Here is an 18,554-nt window from a genome sequence, read left to right as displayed (position 1 = left end):
TGGCTAAACGTCTGTGAGTCTGTAAGCCTGGAATTGTCATTATCAGTCATAGACTCATAGGAACAGCTGCTCTGAATAATAATAACACAGAAATAGAAATGGAGATGAGCGGTAAAGGAAGGGAAGCTGGAGTGCTTTTCATTATGTGGATGCAGGCATCTGAGGATGTCTCTACAGCTCTGGGTTTTCTTCAGTTTGCTTACATAACCAGCCTTCCTTCCTTCCTTTCTTCCTTCCTTCCTTCCTTCCTTCCTTCCTTCCTTCCTTCCTTCCTCTCTAGGGCTCGCTTACTTGGACTTTTCCCCTTGTTACTTTGATCCAAGAGGCTAAACTAAGCTAATTGTCAAAGAGGGTTTACAATAAGACATAAACTAATATATAGAAACATTAGGCCCCCTACCCAGATCCAAATTTGAATCTACAGTTTAGATTAAAGCAATTTCAAGGCAGGCGTGGTGGCACACAACTTTAACCCCAACACTCCGGAAGTAGAGGCAGGGGATCTCTGAGTTTGAGGCCAGCCTCGACTACAGAGAGAGTCCTAGAATGGTCAGGGCTACACAGAGTAGCCCTTTGTCTTGAAAACAACAACAAAACCCAGTTTCAAATGGGCCCAAAAAATGGCTCAGTGGGTCAAGGTGCTTGCTGATAAGTCTGACTATTCAGTTTGATCCCTGGGAACCACACGGTGGAAGAAGATGTCCAACCCCCACAAGTTATTCTCTGACCCCCACAGGTGTGTACCTACTCACACACATGAAAAGTGTCATAATAAACATTTTAAAAGCACCTTAGGAAGTTTCAATTGTGTCAAATATTGCAAGGGTAAAAAACAAAACAAAACATGATTTTGTATGTATTTATGCATGTATTTAATAGCATAAATATTACCATATATTGACTATCAATAGATGCTTATTTAATAAAAATATGGAAAAAAACACACAAGAATGAATCCAGGCATGATGGCGCAGCTCTAATACTACTAGCTGATGGGAGATGGAGGTAGGAGGATCAGGAGTTCAAGGGTATCCTCGGCTTACTTTGAGGCTAGCCTGGGCTACCTGAGACCCCATCTCAAACAAACAAACAAAACAGCATGAGAGAAATATAGACTGCCTTACAAAGCGTTTGCCTCTGGGTGACTGGGAGAGAGGGAAAATAAACTAAGGGTAGATAGGGATGGGGCTGTATCTCAGCCGGAGAGTGCTTGCCTAATGTGTGTGAAGCCCTGAGTTTAAGTCTCAAGGCTGCAAAAAAGAAAATTTAAAACTAAAAAGAGTGGGAGAAGGAGGAGAAGAAGGAGGAGGAGGAGGAGGAGGAGAAGGAGAAGATGTCACAGTCTAGACAATGTCAGGCTATGTGTTTCCATTTATATTTTTTATTTTTTATTATGATTGAATTATTGTGAAATTAAAAATTTTAAAAGAGGGCCAAGCATGATGGCACATGCCTTTAATCACAGTATTTGGCAGGCAGAGGAAGGTGGATCTCTGTGCGTTCAAGGCCAGCCTACTCCACATAGCAAATTTCAGGCCAGCCAGGGCTACACAGTGAGAACCTGTTTTAACAAACAAACAATGACAAAGATTGGAAAAAAAAAAAAAAAAAAAACAATCCCAAACACCAAAAATCATAAAAAAAGAAAGTTATCCAAAAGCTGCTCATGAGCTAAGGATATTTATATAGATAATCCAAATGTTCACACTTTCATTCCTTCCTATATTAAAACAATGCCTTGCAAACCAGAGTGACGGAACTTTGGAAGCAAAGCATGTGCGTGTGTGTATGTGTCTCTCTGCGTGCTTGTATGTGTACCTGTGTGTATGTATCTGTGTTTCTGTGTCTGTGTATGTCTGTCTGTGTGCATCTCTGTGTGCATCTCTGTGTATGTGTGTTGGGATATGCTGTCCATATGCAGCTCAGGTTGACCTCAAATTCACAGTCTTCCGCTTCTGCCTCCTGTGTGTTGGATTCCAGGTGTCACTCACCCCAGCAGGCTTCATGTTCATATTTACACATGGGGTCACTCGGTGTCACTGAAACAAAGAAGTCCATGTTAGAGAAATCTTACAATGATGAATTAAAAAGTCAGATTGTGGTCTCTAACTGAGACCACATACCCATAATAAACTCAGGGGTAGCTTACCCATCTAATACCACCCACCCTTCCTCTACCTGTGGGGCTGGAAAGGCTCCAAATGTCCAGATTTCAGCTGAAATCAGGGTACGTTCTGTTTGTTTTTGGAGACAGGGTTTGTTTGTGTAGCCTTGGCTGTCCTCGAACTCAGTGTGATCTACCTGCCTCTTTTCCCAAGTGCTGGGATTAAAGGCATGAGCCACCATTGCCCAGCTCCAGGGTACATTATTTTAATATATATATTATTGTACATATATATTAAATGTATGATCTTGTTTTATGTGTGTGTCTGAGTGTATGTATGCAGGATGCCATGGATTCTCTGGAACTGAAGTTACAGGCAGCTGCCAGCCATGACGTAGATGCTGGGAATGGAATCCCGGTCCTCTGTAAGAGGAAGAAGCCGTATCTCCAGCCCCCAGGGTGCATTTTTCAGGGATCTGTTTCTTGTTGTCAGGCCAGGCTGGGAGGAATGAACCCCTGGAAGAAATTGAAACCTAGGACTGAACTGTTGATATGGGGGAGAATTTTCCTGTAGGCAAATTCCCAGTAGAACTGTAGCTGGGTCATTTGGTTGTTCTGTTTTTAGTACTTCTGAGAAACCTCCATACTATATTATTTCCTGCCGGCAATTCCGCTAGTGGATACACTAGTTCACACTCCCACCAACAGTATATAAAAGGGCTCATCCCTTTGTTTGCTTAAAAAAAAACTCATGGTTTTCTGATATCTTACCACTTACCTATAGCCTCCTCCTGCCTTGGGAAATTAGAATGGCTGGTTTTGAGAGAGAGGGAATTGAGGGGAGGGGGAGAACATAAATGGAACATGGAAGTATAGGATATGAAAGCTTGAGGGAGAGGGAGGTGAGGCAGAAACAGGCTGGGGGGAGGTAGGGCTGAGCATAGCAATTGGTGACATTTAAATGGAGTCTCAGAAGAATGGGGTGGGAAGGAAGTGGGGTGAGAGGCTTGCCAAGGACTGTGCATTCATCTACCTCTTGGGGGGCTCTTCATGTGATGAACCTATAAAACATACCAGGAAGAAGAATTTACATATATATGTGTCTATGTAAACACATGTGTATGTGTGTGTGTGTGTGTGTGTGTGTGTGTGTGTGTGTGTGTGTGTGTGTGCGTGCGCGCAAGACAGGGTGTCACTATGTAGCTTTGGCTGACTTGGAACTGATTGTGTAGACCAGGTTGGTCTTGAACTCACAGAGCTCCACCTGCCTCTGCCTCCTAAGTGCTGGAATTAAAGGTGTGCCCACATCTTACTAGAATTTTGCTTTTGCCTCTCCCTCCCAAGCGTGGATAACTCTTAGCTCACCTTGCTGAGTGCGTCTGTAGATAAAGTAGATGGAGACAAAGAGGAGAGAGATACAGAGGCAGCTGAAGGTGGTAAGGAAGATGAGTTTGCTGTTTGATGGTCTGGGGGAATCTCCTCCACCTCCTCCCACTCCATCTGTACGGTGGAGACAGAAATGGCAGCCGTATCGTGAGATGATCCCGAGAGCACATGTCGGTCTAGCTGAAGAGGTCCAGACTGAGCCTTACACACGGGAAATTCCGTGTGCGCATCTCACTCACAGCCGTACATTGGATCATTTATTGAGAACTGAGTCACAGAATCAGTTTGCTTCCCCAAACAGTTTAGCACAACGGTTAAGAGGCTCCAGACACACTAGGCGTGGTGGCACATTCCTAGAATCCCAGCATTCCAGTCAGAGGTGAGAGGATTTGGAGTTTGAGCCCAGTCTTGGCGATATAGTAAGTTCCAGGCTAGCCTCAAGTGTGTAGTGAACTCCTGCCTGAAAATAAAAACAAAACAAAAGCCAGGAGCCAGAAAGCCCAGTTACCAGACTGGTGGCACTGTCTTGGGGAGCTGTGGGACCTTTTGGACAAGGGGTCTAGCCAGCTCAAGCAGGGCCATGGAGTGGGGGCAGTTAGAAGGTTATAATCCAGTCCTACTTCTTTTTTTTTTTAAAAAATAATTTATTTACTTTTATTTCATTTGCATTGGTATTTTGCCTGCATGTAGGTCTGTGTGAGGGTGCCAGATCTTGGAGTTAGAGACAGTTGTGAGCTGCCATGTGGGTGCTGGGAATTGAACCCAGTCCTCTGGAAGAGCAGTCAGTGCTCTTAACTGCTGAGCCATCTCTCCAGCCCCAAGTACTACTTCTTTCTGACCCAGCTTCTCTGCTTTCTGGCCCATCAAGACATGAAAAACCTAGGTTTCCTGCTAGATGTTTTGGTATCCATTTTTTTTTTTTGAGACAGGGTCTCATCATGTACCCCTGGCTGACTTGGAACTCACGGAGATGCACCTGCCTTCCCAGTGATGATTAAAGACAGGCATCATCACATTTTTGAGTACCCAAGTTGGTAATTCATTCTCTCTCTCTCTCTTCCTCTATTCCCCCCTCTCACTATTTATTACTTAATAAACTCACTTATTTAAAACAGAAAATATAGCTATCATAGATCATTCTCCAGAATGCACTGAATAAAAAGATGGGAAGTTTTCATTTATAATGTGATCCATTTGTAGGACTGTGATGTACAGTGTGGGTGTTGAGGGATGTATTCAATTTGTAATAATCATTACACAATGTGCATCTTGAGTACAATCTTTGTCAATTAAGTGATTTTTTTTTAAAATAAAAGAGAAAGCATTCCACTATCTAAAACACAGTTGTCTTAGTTAAGGTTTTTATTGCTGTGAAGAGACACTATGACCACAGCAATTCTTTTTTCTTTTTCTTTTTTTTTTTTGAAATTTTTTTATTCATTTTACATACCAACCACAGATCCCCCACTCATCCTTTCTTCCGCTCTCCCCAGCCTCCCCCCGACCCAAAAGGGTAAGGCCTCCCGTGGGGAGTCAGCAAAACCTGGTATATTCAGTTAAGGCAGGTCCAAGCCCCTCCTTACTGCATCAAGGGTGAGCAAGGCATCCAACCATAGGTAATGGGCTCCAGAAAGCCAGCTCATGCACCAGGGATTGATCCTGATCCCACTGCCAGGGGCCCCTCAAAGAAAACAAGCTACACAACTCTCTCCCATATGGGCCTAGTCCAGTCCCATGTAGGTTCCACAGCTGTTGGTCTAAAGTTCATGAGTTCCCACTAGCTTGGTTCAGTTGTCTCTGTAGATTTCCCCATCATGATCTTGACCCTCCTTGCTCAAATAATCCCTGTTCCCTCTCTTTGACTGGATTCCCAGAGCTCTGCCTGGTACTTGGCTTTGGATCTCTGCATCTGCTTCCATCAGTTACTGGATGAAGGCTCTATGATGACAGTTAGGGTATTCACCAATCTGATTTCTGGAGTAGGCCAGTTCAGGCCCCCTCTCCCCTATTGCTAGTGATCTAAAGACCACAGCAACTCTTATAAAGGAACACATTTAATTGAGGAGGCTCACTTACAGTTTCAGAGGTTCGGTCCATATCATCATGAAGGGGAGCATGGCTGTGTGCAGGCAGACATGGTGCTAGAGCTGAGAGTGCTTGCAGGGAACAGGAAGTCAAGTGACTGTCACACTGAGGGAAGCTTGAGCAAAAGAGACCTCAAAGCCCATGCCCACTGTGACACACCTCCTCAAAGAAGGCCACACCTCCTACTAGTGTCACTCCTTTTGGGGGCCGTTTTATTTCAAACCACCACACACAGTAGCTAATATCATCTTCCATCCTCCAAACCCACTTTCTAAAATCCTGACACTCTTACAACATATAAATCAATTGCTGTGGGATGTTCTGTATGGCAAATGTGTTGCTAATTAGTCAATAAATAAAACACTGATTGGCCATTGGCTAGGCAGGAAGTGTAGGCGGGACAAGGAGGAGAATAAAGCTGGGAAGTGGAAGGCTGAGTCAGAGAGACACTGCCAGCTGCCATGATGAGAAACAGCATGTGAAGATGCTGGTAAGCCACGAGCAATGTGGCAAGGTACAGATTAATGGAAATAGATTAATTTCAGCTGTAAGAACAGTTAGCAAGAAGCCTGCCACGGCCATACAGTTTGTAATCAATATAAGTCTCTGTGTTTACTTGGTTGGGTCTGAGTGGCTGTGGGACTGGCGGGTGTCAGAGATTTGTCCTGACTGTGGGCCAGGCAGGAAAACTCAAGCTACATCAATCACTTTGTTCTCTCGTTCCAATGCTGCCAGTGGAGTCTTGTTCTGGTTGACAGAATCCATGGTCAGTTTAAACACCTGTGATGATTAGTTTTAATTGACAATTTGACACAACCTAGAATCACCCGGGAAGAGAGCATTGAGGTCCTGTCTAGATCATGTTGGCCTGTGGGCATGGGTTGGGAGATGGACTTGATTATGTTTACAGGTAAGGGATGACCCAGCCTAAAGTGGGCGATGCCATTCGTTACGTTTGGGTCCTGAACTGTGTAAGGGTAGAGAAGAGGAGCTGGGCAGTAGGCTTGGGTGTGTTCTTTCCCTCTCTGCTCTTGACTATAGAGCTATGAGTTCTCGGCTGTGGACGCAACTAGCGGTCTCAAGTCCCTGCCTTGATTTCCTTCAAGGATGGGCTGAAACCTGAAGTTTTAATAAACTCTTTCTTCCATAAGCTTTTTTAAAAAATTTTTTTTTTCGTGATGGTATTTTATCACAGTAATAGGAATGAAACTTGGACAGGACCCAAGCTCTAGGTTCTGTCTTTCATCTTCTTCTCTTATGTTCTTCCTCTTTCTCTGTTCTCTTTTCTACCTCATTCCTCCATTCCAGAGACACACTTTTTGATATTGGCTTTCCTGTTCTCTCCCCTGGCAAAGGCTCATCCTCAGAAGGCAGTGTGATTGGGTATTTCTCCCCCACCAGAACTGTGATGGACAGCCTCTCAGTAGCCTCATGAGCCTCCCCTCCTGATATTGACACTTCTGTGTATTCCTCCGCCCTTGAGTGCAGATAGATACTCGGGCCTTGCTTCTGACCAAAAAACATGCAAATACAGCAGGGTGTTTGAGTGTCATCCCTACAACAGCATGCTGTTATCTAAGAACCCCCACTTAAACCAGTGCAAAAGAGGATATTCTTCCCCAGTCCAACTTCCAGACGAAAACACAGCCCTGAAAATTTGACTGTAGCCTTCTGAGACCCAAAGCGGAGAGCTCAACTAAACCTCTCTGTCCCCAGACCCACACAAACTGTAAGACAAATAAATGGATGTTTAATGGGGCTAAGGATGTGGTTCTGTGGGTTGATTCATTGCCTACCATACACAAAACTCTGGGTTTGATCCCCTGGTACCACGTAAACTGGGTGAGGGGATCCTCGCCTATGTCTTAGCCCTTGGGAGGTGGAGGCAAAAGGATTAGCAGATCAAGGTTGTCCTTGACTATGTTAGGAGTTCAAGGCCAGCCTCGTCTACAGGAGACCCTGTCTAAAAAAAAAAAAGGGATGTTTTGAGATTCCAAATTCATGGTTATTTCCTATGCAGCTATAGACTACCAACCATGACCACTCACTGTCTATGATTTTCTTCTTGGGATTTCATTTCTGACTGTCCTGTTCCTGAGTATTTCGATCACGGATGCTCCAACCATGTGCCCACTGCCTTGAAATCAATTACACATTATCGCCCTAGTAGATTTTAATTCACAGGCATTAGAACTTCATGTACTCACATTTAGCTCTAAAAACCCAGTGATAAGTGGCTGCTTCCAAGCTGAGTCCTCTGGATCATCATATATTCATCTTCTGATCTACTGACCTTACTGCACATCAGATTTTCTACTAATTCACTCTACTGAGACATTCATCTATGACCATATCATTGAGACCAATTTAGAATCCCTAGCCAGAACCTTATCCCCTGCACTCAGCTCCCACTTCCCCAGTCCCCTCTGAGTTACTGCATCTTTATTGCTTCCTGGAGTCTCCAGCCAAGTCCCATCAGAAAAGAAGGAACATGTCCATAAAGGAACTGATCTGACCATTTGGGAAGAGGGTGAGTGGGAAGGGAACTTATCGAGTGGTCAATAAAGCTAAGCAATGATAGACTTGAAGGAAAATGTCATTAAACCTATCACTTTGTATAAGAGATGTACAATAATACAAATTTGACCGAAAAATCAGAGCAAGGCATGGTGGACATCTATAATCCCAGCACCTAGGAGGGGGAGACAAGAGCATCAGGAGTTCAAGGCCATTCTCCACTACATAGCAAGTTCAAGGCTTGACTACATAATGAGTTAAAGGATAGCCTGGGCCAAGGCCAATTTTGTCATCATCATCATCATCATCATCATCAGTTACAAATATAATCAATTATATCTATTTATTAATTATTATAACAATCATTATAATACTAAGAAGATGAAGTTACAAATATAATTAGTAATATATATACAAGTTATATAAAATTATAAAATATAATCATAACTAATTATATTTGTAATTATTATAGCATTATTTTAAAACTCAAGAAGTCAGGCTGGGGAAATGACTTAGTGGATAACGGACCAAGTATTAAGGACCTGAGTTCAGATACCCAGAATCCATCTAAAGCTGGATTGGTGCATCTGGTAGTACTGGTCGTCCAGTACTCCCTCAGAGAGATGGGAGGTGGAGACGGAAAAACCTCTGAAACCTCTCAGGCCAGCTAGTCTGGAGGACACAGCAACAATACAAATTGAGACCCTGCCTCAAACAAGGCAGGAAATGAAGACCATCATCTGATCGTCATGTGTATGCCACGGCACTCTTGCACCCACACTCACACACACACACACACACACACACACACACCCACACATATATCATATGCACCACAAAATGATTTTTAGAAATCCAGGGAGTGGAGGGTTGGCTGGATGGGTAAAGGTGTTTGCTGTTAAGTGTAATGACCTGAGTTTGATCCCCAGACCCATGCAGTGGCAGGAGAGAAGCAAGCCTCACAACTTGTCTCCTGACCTCTTCACACAGGCGGTGGCATGCATGTGTACATCCATGCACCCCCGACAAATAAATAAATACAATTTTAAAGCATGCGAGGAGAAGATCTGAGGCTGCTCCACTCACCTGTGACCACCAGCTGTAAGTGCTGACTCTGTCCTGACCACCGGTGGGAGGTTGCTGTCCTGTAGGCACAGAAATACCCCCCAGCATCTTCAGGCTGCAGGTTAGTGAGGTGGAACTCAGCCTCCTTTCCCGCTGATCTCAGCTCTTGCTGGTACCCAGAGTTGTGTAACTTTCCCAGAGTGACTGTAACATTCTGGAAATGAGTCCAGCATCGAAGAGTGACGTTACTCTTGCACTTGACCACAGAGCTGGGCCAGGCACTGATGGAAGGTCTGGGAAGTTCCTCTGGAAAGAATTCAGAATTAATTAACTCTTCATCACAGTGAACCTCTCCTAAAATTTTAAAGGATTAAAGGTGTGATGGCTAATCTCAGTTATAACTCAGTGAAATCTATAATCATCCGACTTTTTTACCCACGCTTATGAGAGGGTGTCTTGATTAGCTCAGTTGACATGGAAAGACATGTTCACTATGGGTGGCACCATTCCCTAGGCTGTGGTCCCACGTTGTGTAAAATGGAGAGGGCTAGCAGAAGGGCTCAGCTGGTAAAAGTTCTCACTGCCAAGCCTGACAACCTGAATTTGATCCCTGAGATCACATCAGTGAAAGGAGAAAACTGACTCAAAATCCCCGGACCTCCATGCACATGCTGTGACATATCCACATCCCACAAACCCGTATACAAAAGTAAATGCAAGAATATCATTTTTGAGGAGAAAGTGAGCTGAGCATAAGGATTCATGGCTCTCTCATTCTTCAGTATCCTTTCTCAAGGCAGGAGAGATGGCTCTGTGGCCGAGCATTCCAGAAGACCCATTCAGGTGTCTCATGACCACCTGCTTCTCTAGCTCCAGATTTCTGGCACCCGAATTCATATACACAAACACATATACATACACACGGTTAAAAATGTTTTTAAATTCTTTCTTTCTTTTTTTTAAATTTTAGGACTGGAGGGATGGGTCATGGTTAAGAGCACTGGTTGCTCTTGCAGAGGACCCAGGTTAGGGTCAGGCACCCTCACAACAGTTCACGATTGCCTGTAACTCCAGTTCCAAGGGGGATCCAATGGCCTCTTCTGGCTTCTTTCGGTTCTGCACACGCATGGTACATCTACATATGTGCACAGAAACACTCATATAAATAAAAGAATTTTTTAAAATTTAAAATAAAATTTTATTGTGTGTGTGTGTGTGTGCACAAAGTGAGTATGTGTCATGGTGTATATGAGGATGTCAGAGGACAACTTTTGTGAGTTGATTCTCTCCTTCCACTGTGTGGGTTCCAGGTTGTCGATCTTGGCAGCAACTGCCTTTATTGGCTGAGCCATCTCATCTGCCCACTCTCTTCTCCTTGAGCATGGATGCAATGTGACCAGTTACCTCAAGCTCCTGTTGCTGTGACTTCCCCTCCAGTACAGGCTACAACCTCAAACAGTAAGCCAAAACCAACCATTTCTCCCTTAAGCTGCTTTATCAGCATTTATCACAGCAACAGAAATAGTAGCTACTGTAGGGTAAAAAGTCCAAGCTCACTTCTGGGTTTCAGAAAGCCACCGACCCCTGAGCTCAGAAACCAACCAACCCTGAGTTTGGAAACCCACCAATTCTTGAGTTCACCCCAAGCTCAGGACTTGAAGTCCCGTGAATCCCAACCCTGGAAATCATCCTGGAAGATGCTACCTTACCCCTCCCCAAGAAACCCTACATAAAGCCTGCTGCCTGCTCAGCTCTTTGCTGCTTCTGACCCTGGGAAAGGCAATCACTCTCTTGTGTCTGTCCCAATAAAGCTCTTGTGTGAGGTTTGTTGTGTGGTGTGACTCTGTGGTATTCCTTGGCTCCTGACTGCCAGGATACTTTCCCCTTCAGAGATGTAACACCTGCGCGGAGGAACTCTTTCTCCTCAGAGCTGCAACACTTACAGCTACTACAAAAGGAGAGGGTCATGGACAGCGCAGCATGGGGGACATCTAGAGGTCACGTGGAAACTCACCATTCTCTTCCTCATCTCCATAGCACAGACACAGCCCTGGAAGAGAAAGCTCAGTGAGAGACTGTTCAGCAGCTGTTTCCTCTGACTTGAAACACTACCTCCTGTCTGAGAAGGAAGAGGATAAAATGGTGGGAGTGAGCGGAATCCGCAAGGCTCAGGGAGTGAACAAAACCTGCAAGGCTGGTGAAGCTGTCCCGGCTGAGGATATTCACAAGGCCCCTCTTCCAGGGTTGTTAAGGCAGTCACTATTGCTGGGGAGAAGAGGCTCTCCAGTCTGCCTGCGCAAGTTGCAGGCACTTCCAGGGATGCTGCTTTTATGAGTTATGGCTTATGATGGGGTGAGCTTGTTTTCTGATATGCTTAACTGTGTAAGCCCAGCTCCTATAAGTAATCCCTTATACTCTTGGTAAAACTCACTGGTTTACCAAGGTAGACTTGGGTGGAACTGAGGTAGGAAAGTGTAGGAATAGCTGAGCAACCCAGGATGCCACTTGGCTAGAGCAATGTAGCACTACTTTCCTTAAAATGCGCATGTCAATTTGGGACCCCCCACCATGTACATATGCATAATGTCATTCCTCCCTAAAAACTGCTTAGTGACTCCTCTTTTGTGACCAAAAACATCCTGAAACTAAGGGAAATGGTTTGGGGTGCATAAGTAGTAAGTCAAAATGTATCCTTTGAATGAGCATTTAGAGGAAAATTGCTGTTTACTGTATTATACCTGTGCATGATTAAAATCAGATGCATCATGGGTAAAGACATGTGCAGCAAACAAAGGCTTACATATCTAGGCCTATCAATCAAATCCAAGAGGCCACCTCCATGCTGCCCCTAGCAACCAGTCCCTCCTCCTAGACCCACAAAAGGAAGCCCCAGTAGTGACCAAGGGCTCTTGAGCCCTCTAGGTTGAGTAGCCTGGTGTGATCTTGTAGTGTATCTCCCCTGTATTTTCCCTTTGATTCTGAATAAAACCACTTGCTACTTTACCACTTGTGTGTGTATGTCTTCAGTTATTTGAACAAAACACCAAAAAACCTGAAAATACCCGGTCAAGCCCGAGACCACCAATAATAGGATCATTTCTCTGGTCTGTTGTCAGTGTCCTATCTGGACTGATATATCTTTGTTGGAGTTCTGATCTGTTCTACTTTCATTCCGTTGTTGTGATAAAAACACTCTGATCAAAAGCAACTTGGGGAGGAAAGGGTTTACTTAATTTATACACCCAGGTAACAATCCGTCATTGAGGGAAGTCAGGGCAGGAACTGGGAGGCGGAAACTGTAGAGGGACTGCTTGCTGGTTCACTCACCCAGGCTCATATTTAGCTGGCTTTTTTATATAGCCCAGGCCCACCTGCCTAGGGATGGGGCCACCTACAGTGAGTGGGAGCCTTCCTGCATAAATTAGCAATCAAGAAATCAAGGCAATCCCCCACAGACATGCCCAATCTGATCTAGGCAATTCCTTAGTGGAGGCTTTCTTCTCAAATGATTCTAGGCTTGTCAATTTGACAAAGCTAACTAGGAGAAAGCTTGAAGGTGGGGTGGTAGCCATTAGAATGGCCATGACTGGTAAGGTAACCTCCTCCTCCTCCTCCTTCATTAATACCTATTGATTGATTGATTGATTGATTGGAGACAGAGTTTCTCTGTGCAACAGCTCTGGCTGTCCTAGAACTAGCTGTGTAGGCCAGCCTGGCCTCGAACTCACAGAGATCCACCTCTGCCTCCCGAGTGCTGGGATTAAAGTTGTGCACCACTACTGCTGGGCAGTAAGTATCTTCTTAATTCTTGCTTTTAAATTCAAGGCTGGGCGGTGGTGGCGCACGCCTTTAATCCCAGCACTCGGGAGGCAGAGCCAGGCGGATCTCTGTGAGTTTGAGGCCAGCCTGGGCTACCAAGTGAGTTCCAGGAAAAGGCGCAAAGCTACTCAGAGAAACCCTGTCTCGAAAAACCAAAATAAATAAATAAATAAATAAATAAATAAATAAATAAATAAATAAATAAATTCAAGGCTGGGGATCTAGCTCAGCTGGTAGAGTGCTTGTCTGGCATGCATAGAATAGTGGATTCTACCCCTAGCTCCACACAGAGTGGGTATAATTTGCATTCCTGTCTTCGAATCTCTGCCCTTGGAGGCAGGAGGATGACTTCGGAGGTGGAGGCAGGAGAATGGAATGAAAAAAACATACTAACTAAAAGTGAGGGACCAAGGATTATATGTTGTATCATTCTGTTTCATACCTTATCCAGAATATGCAAATCCAGAGAGACAGAAAGCTCATTAGTAGATGCCAGGAGCAGGAGGTGTGGGGAGCTTAATAAGCATAGTGTTTCTGTGGGGGTGATGACAATATCTTGGAACGAGATAGAGGTGGTGGTTGCACAATACTGTGAATATACCAACTGTCCCTGCTGTGTAGACTTTCAAGTAGCTAGTTTTATGTTCTGTGACTTTTACCTCAGTAACTGTTTAAAAATCAATGTGCTGGGTAATTTTACCCTCTCTCATGAAGATTTATATGAATTCACAGCAGTAGTCAGCACAGACTCAAGCCAGTTAAAATTCCAGCATGGTTGCCACACAGTGATGGTACATGCCTTTCATCCTAGCACTTGGGAGGCAGAGGCTGGCAGGTCTCTGAGTTTGAGGCCCCCTAGTCTACAGAGTGAGTTCTAGGAAAGTTAGGGCCACTCAGAGAAGCCCTGTTTGGGGGGGCCAGGGCAGAAAGGGGATTCCAGCATGGAGTGGTGAGGGCTCTGATGTTCCATCCTTAGCTGAAATGCTAATTGCTGCTGAGGGAAGAGGAGTCACTTTGCTTTAGGGGTGTAACCACAGGTAGGTTGCCATGTCCCACTGGATGACTTCATACAAATAGGCATATGGTCAACACTAATTGAACTCAGTGAGATAAGGAAGGAAGGAAGGAAGGAAGGAAGGAAGGAAGGAAGGAAGGAAGGAAGGAAGGAAGGAAGGGAGATTTGGGAGGGAGATATTATGGAGAATCCTGGAGGGAGTTAAAGGGGGGAGTGGAGGGGGTAAATGATTAAGATATATTGTATATATGTATGAAATTTTCAAATATATAAATATTTATATAAAATATATATGGAGTGGAGAGATAGCACATGTTGTGAAGGTAATACAGTCCCCATCTAAGGGTAGGGCCACCATCTTATACTACCTGCTGTACTCAGTTCCAGAAAGGACCATGACAACTAGAACAGATACAGGGCAATACGCTCCTACAGACATTCTGTCTGCAGTTTATGGCCCTTGAAGATATCCAGATAATCCTGCTGAGCAAGTTGTGGTTTCCTGTTAAAAGTACAATCCAAAAGTCTAGACCAATAGTTTCAAAAAAATCACCTTGCCCTATATCCCTTGTACCCAACCCCAAGTTGCCAAAGCATGCAATTGATAGAAATTCCAACCACGCCCCCATGGTCGCGCATGCCCTGTGGGACACTTAGTCATTTCCACCTAGTCATTTCCAGGTCATAGTCCTACGTAACCCATGCCCCATGGCTGTGTGGTCACATAATTGCATGGCATGACCATGTGATCTATGCGCATATGTGTGCGCAGGTAGGAGCTGGCCCTTAAAAAGACAGGCCCCATGTTCCCCTGCCCGCTTCTCACACATGTTCTTCTACAGGCCTGATCACGTCTGTCCCTTTCTCCTTGTCTTAATAAAACTCTTGTTAGTGGATTCCGTCATGTTTTGTGACTTTTCCTCACAGGGTAAGAGCGCTGCTAAAAACCATCAGCAATTCCCAGCTTGCAGTTTTTCCCTATAAAATCTCTCTACCTCTGGGCCCACTGCCACTGCATTTCCCTCCATCTGCCTGGTGGTGGCCCAGTTTCAAACCTGACAATAAAAGGACCCTTATGTGCTTACACTGGAAACCATCTCCTTGGTGGTCTCTGGGGGTTTTTCAGACCTTTGACTGTCCTTCCAGAGAACCAGGGCTCTATTCTCAACTCCCACATGGTGGCTCCTGTCTGTAACTCCATCTCCTCATCTCCTCCAACAAGGCCACACCTCTTAATCCTTTCTAAATACTTCCACCAATTGGAGACCAAGTATTCAAATGTATGAGCCCAGGGGGTCCATTCTCCTTCAAGCCACTACAATGAATGAGGTTTCAAAGCTGTAGAACCACAGCTGCCCAGGACCCTTGACCCATGAAGTAGCATGCCAACAGAGCAAAGGAAAAATGGTGTGGCAGCATCAAGCCTGACTCAGACTGCTCACAGAGGCCAGACCCACAGTTGCCCTCAGTGAAGTTCCTCACGTTGATGCTGTGTGTCAGCTTTTGACTTTGCCTTACTTCTGGTAAACTTTTGATATTGGAATCTACATAAACGTTTGTATTCACTTTATTTTTTTTTTTTATTGAACGAGTTACTATTGTGTGTATATGATGCATATGTGTTCTTGTGGGAGCCTCTAAGTGCATAGATGCCACAGCGTGCATGTGGAAATCGACTTTCAGGATTTGGTTCTCCTCCATCATTGGATGAACATCCAGGGATTAAACTCTGTAGTCAGTGAAGGGCTCTAACGGGGCCAAAAGTGGTAAACATGGTGCCCACATGGCCCTGGTCCTCCCCCTTTCTTTCTTTTGTCTACCTTATTTGGCCATTTCCTTATTCCTAAAACTGACTGTCAAGGCTAACCCACCAGATTCTCTTGCTAGAATTACACTTTTTTTTTCTCCCTAAAACCTACTCCTGCAGAGCCGATTTGCTGCTCTTTCTGTCTGATTCAGATTCGACTACTCTGTTTCTTTGTCTTGCTTAATAATGGAGCTCTTTGTGTTGGAAATTGGTGTTTGGGTGTGGTCTGTGCCTAATCTGGGGTCCAGAAGGGAGCACTCTATGGTGGTGCACACCTTTTATCCCAGTACTCAGGAGGTTGAGGCAGGCAGAACTCCGTAGGCTCCAGGCCATTTCTGGCTGCTTAATGAAACCCTGCATGCTAGTTTGAATGAAAATGACTCCTATAAACTCATAGGGAGTGTCATTATTTGAAAGGATTAGTACATGTGGCCTTCTTAGAGGAAATGTAGGAGAAATATTTCAGTGGGTGTAAGCTTTGAAGTTTCAAATGCTCAAGCCAGGTCCAATGTCTCTCTCTTCCTGCTGTCTGCCACTCCCGATGTACAACTCTCAGCTACCTCTCCAGCAGCATGACTGCTGCCGCCATGCTTCCCGCTATGATGATAATGGACTAAATCTCTGAACCTATAAGCCAGCCCCAATTAAATGTTCTCCTTTATAAGAGTTGCCAAGGTCACAGTGTCTCTTCACAGCCATAGAAACCCTGACTGAGACCCCCTGTCTTTAAATATAGTATTAAACAATGTAAAACAATAACAACAATGAACAGTGCCCCCAAACACATTGCCAGCTGCCACCAGAAGCTACAAGCTACAAGAGAGGCATGGAACAATATCTCCCTTCCCTCCTTCCAAAGGAACCAATGTTGTCTACACCTTGATCTCTGTAACTCACATAACCGAGAAAATTATTTTCCTTTTCTTAAAAAATTTTTTTATTAAGAAATTTTCTATTCATTTTACATACCAACCACAGATCCCCCTCTCCTCCCTCCCCCCACTCCCCACCTTTCCCCCTAACCCACTCCCCCAATCCCACTTCCTCCAAGGCAAGGTCTCCCATGGGGAGTCAGCAGAGCCTGGTACATTCAGTTGAGGCAGGTCCAAGACCTTCCTCCCTGCACCAAGGCTCCAGAAAGCCAGCTCATGCACAGGGACGGATCCTGATCCCACTGCCTGGGGGCCCCCTAAACAGTTCAAGCCAAACAACTGTCTCACCTATCCTGAGGTTCTAGTCCAGTACCATGGGGGCTTCCTTTGTTTTAAACCAATAGGTTGGTGGCACTTGGGTACAGCAGCCCCAGGAAAACAACACAGGGTATATCAGGATATTTTCCAGAGGAGCTGTTCACCCTGGCCTGTGGGCAGAGGTCTGGAGGTGCTGTGTCTGGAGACTCTCTAAAAGGCACACACAGCGAGAAGCACTGACCTGGAGGGATGGCTGTGTGCAGAGAAAGAGGAAGGACCAGGGCAGATGTGGCCTTCCCTACATGTAGTGACCCTACTCTTGCACCAGGGAGGAACTAGGGGCCTCTTAAAGGGGAGCTGCTGTATAATGTAACCAGGCCAACAACCCCAGCTTCCTCTTTAGGCACCGAGGTCAGTTTCATGTGGGTAGATTCAAACCTAAGCTGTTGAAATTAGCCCAAGGATGGAGATGGTTGAAAAATTCTGCATCTCACCCACAGCTGTACACTTGACAGTTTCTATACCTCGGCCCCTTTCTAATCTAGTGGAATGACCAGGCAAGATTGTGGGGCCCAGAAAGGAGATGCAGAGACCCCATGGAGCTTGCATTTCTTGCAGTAATCAGGGTCTTTTAGATGTGGCACCGGTACTGATGTCTTTGAGACACCTGCCCCGCCCCCCCAGCCTATCACACCAACACAGATACCCTCATTTCTGTGTTTCCCCCCAGCCTGTCACACTGACACAGATACCCTCATTTCTGTGTTCCCCCCAGCCTGTCACACTGACACAGATACCCTCATTTCTGTGTTCCCCCCAGCCTGTCACACTGACACAGATACCCTCATTTCTGTGTTCCCCCCAGCCTATCACACCAACAGATACCCTCATTTCTGCATTTCCATAGTCACCACCTTGACCTTGCTGTGAGTTTTTCTTACCCAGCTGGGCAATTGTCACAGCCCTGGAGACTCACCCAGGCAAAGCAGGTATATGAAATCTATGTCCATAGCTTCCCTTCTTCTTAGCCAAGATGCAGTGTTCGGCTCTCAGGAAGGAGAGGCAAGGCAGGAGATGACCACAGTTCTCTCGTGGTCACTTTGTCCCTGGAACCTGCAGGCTGAAGCTTTGCCCCGACACTTGGGTTGTCTGCAGCTGTTTGCACAGTTTCCTTCCTGGACGGAGACAGGAAGCAAGAACCCATGGATGATGGCAACTTCTCTGCCCGCCAGTGTGCAGCTCTGCCCACCCTGGGACCTGCCCTTCTCAACTGAAATCTTACCCAAGATGTTTTACATTTTAATTTGTTCTTTTTTCTTTTCTTTTCTTTTCTTTTCTTTTCTTTTCTTTCTTTCTTTCTTTCTTTCTTTCTTTCTTTCTTTCTTTCTTTCTTTCTTTCTTTCTTTCTTTCTCTCTCTCTCTCTCTCTCTCTCTCTCTCTCTCTCTCTCTCTTTCTTTCTTTCTTTCTTTCTTTCTTTCTTTCTTTCTTTCTTTCTTTAACAATTTCATGCTTGCATATAGTATCTTGTGGTCATATTCAGCTCCCTTACTACTCCTACCAGGCCC

At 45.0% G+C, this 18,554-nt stretch overlaps 1 long non-coding RNA gene across 1 annotated transcript; it reads right to left on the bottom strand.

Annotated features, from left to right (window-relative positions):
• Positions 1-1,600: 1,600 nt before the first annotated feature.
• On the bottom strand, positions 1,601-4,034 carry LOC131902631 (uncharacterized). The gene is made up of 3 exons (XR_009377098.1): positions 3,470-4,034; positions 3,138-3,165; positions 1,601-2,039 (listed from the first exon to the last, which is right to left on the bottom strand). It is a non-coding gene; the product is annotated as an uncharacterized LOC131902631 (long non-coding RNA).
• Between the last annotated feature and the right edge of the window lie 14,520 nt (positions 4,035-18,554).

The sequence above is a fragment of the Peromyscus eremicus genome, chromosome 1 (genome assembly GCF_949786415.1).
Source record: "Peromyscus eremicus chromosome 1, PerEre_H2_v1, whole genome shotgun sequence".
Taxonomy (NCBI): Eukaryota; Metazoa; Chordata; class Mammalia; order Rodentia; family Cricetidae; genus Peromyscus; species Peromyscus eremicus.
Note: the sequence above shows the minus strand (reverse complement) of the source record. Positions and strands in the feature narration are given on the sequence as shown.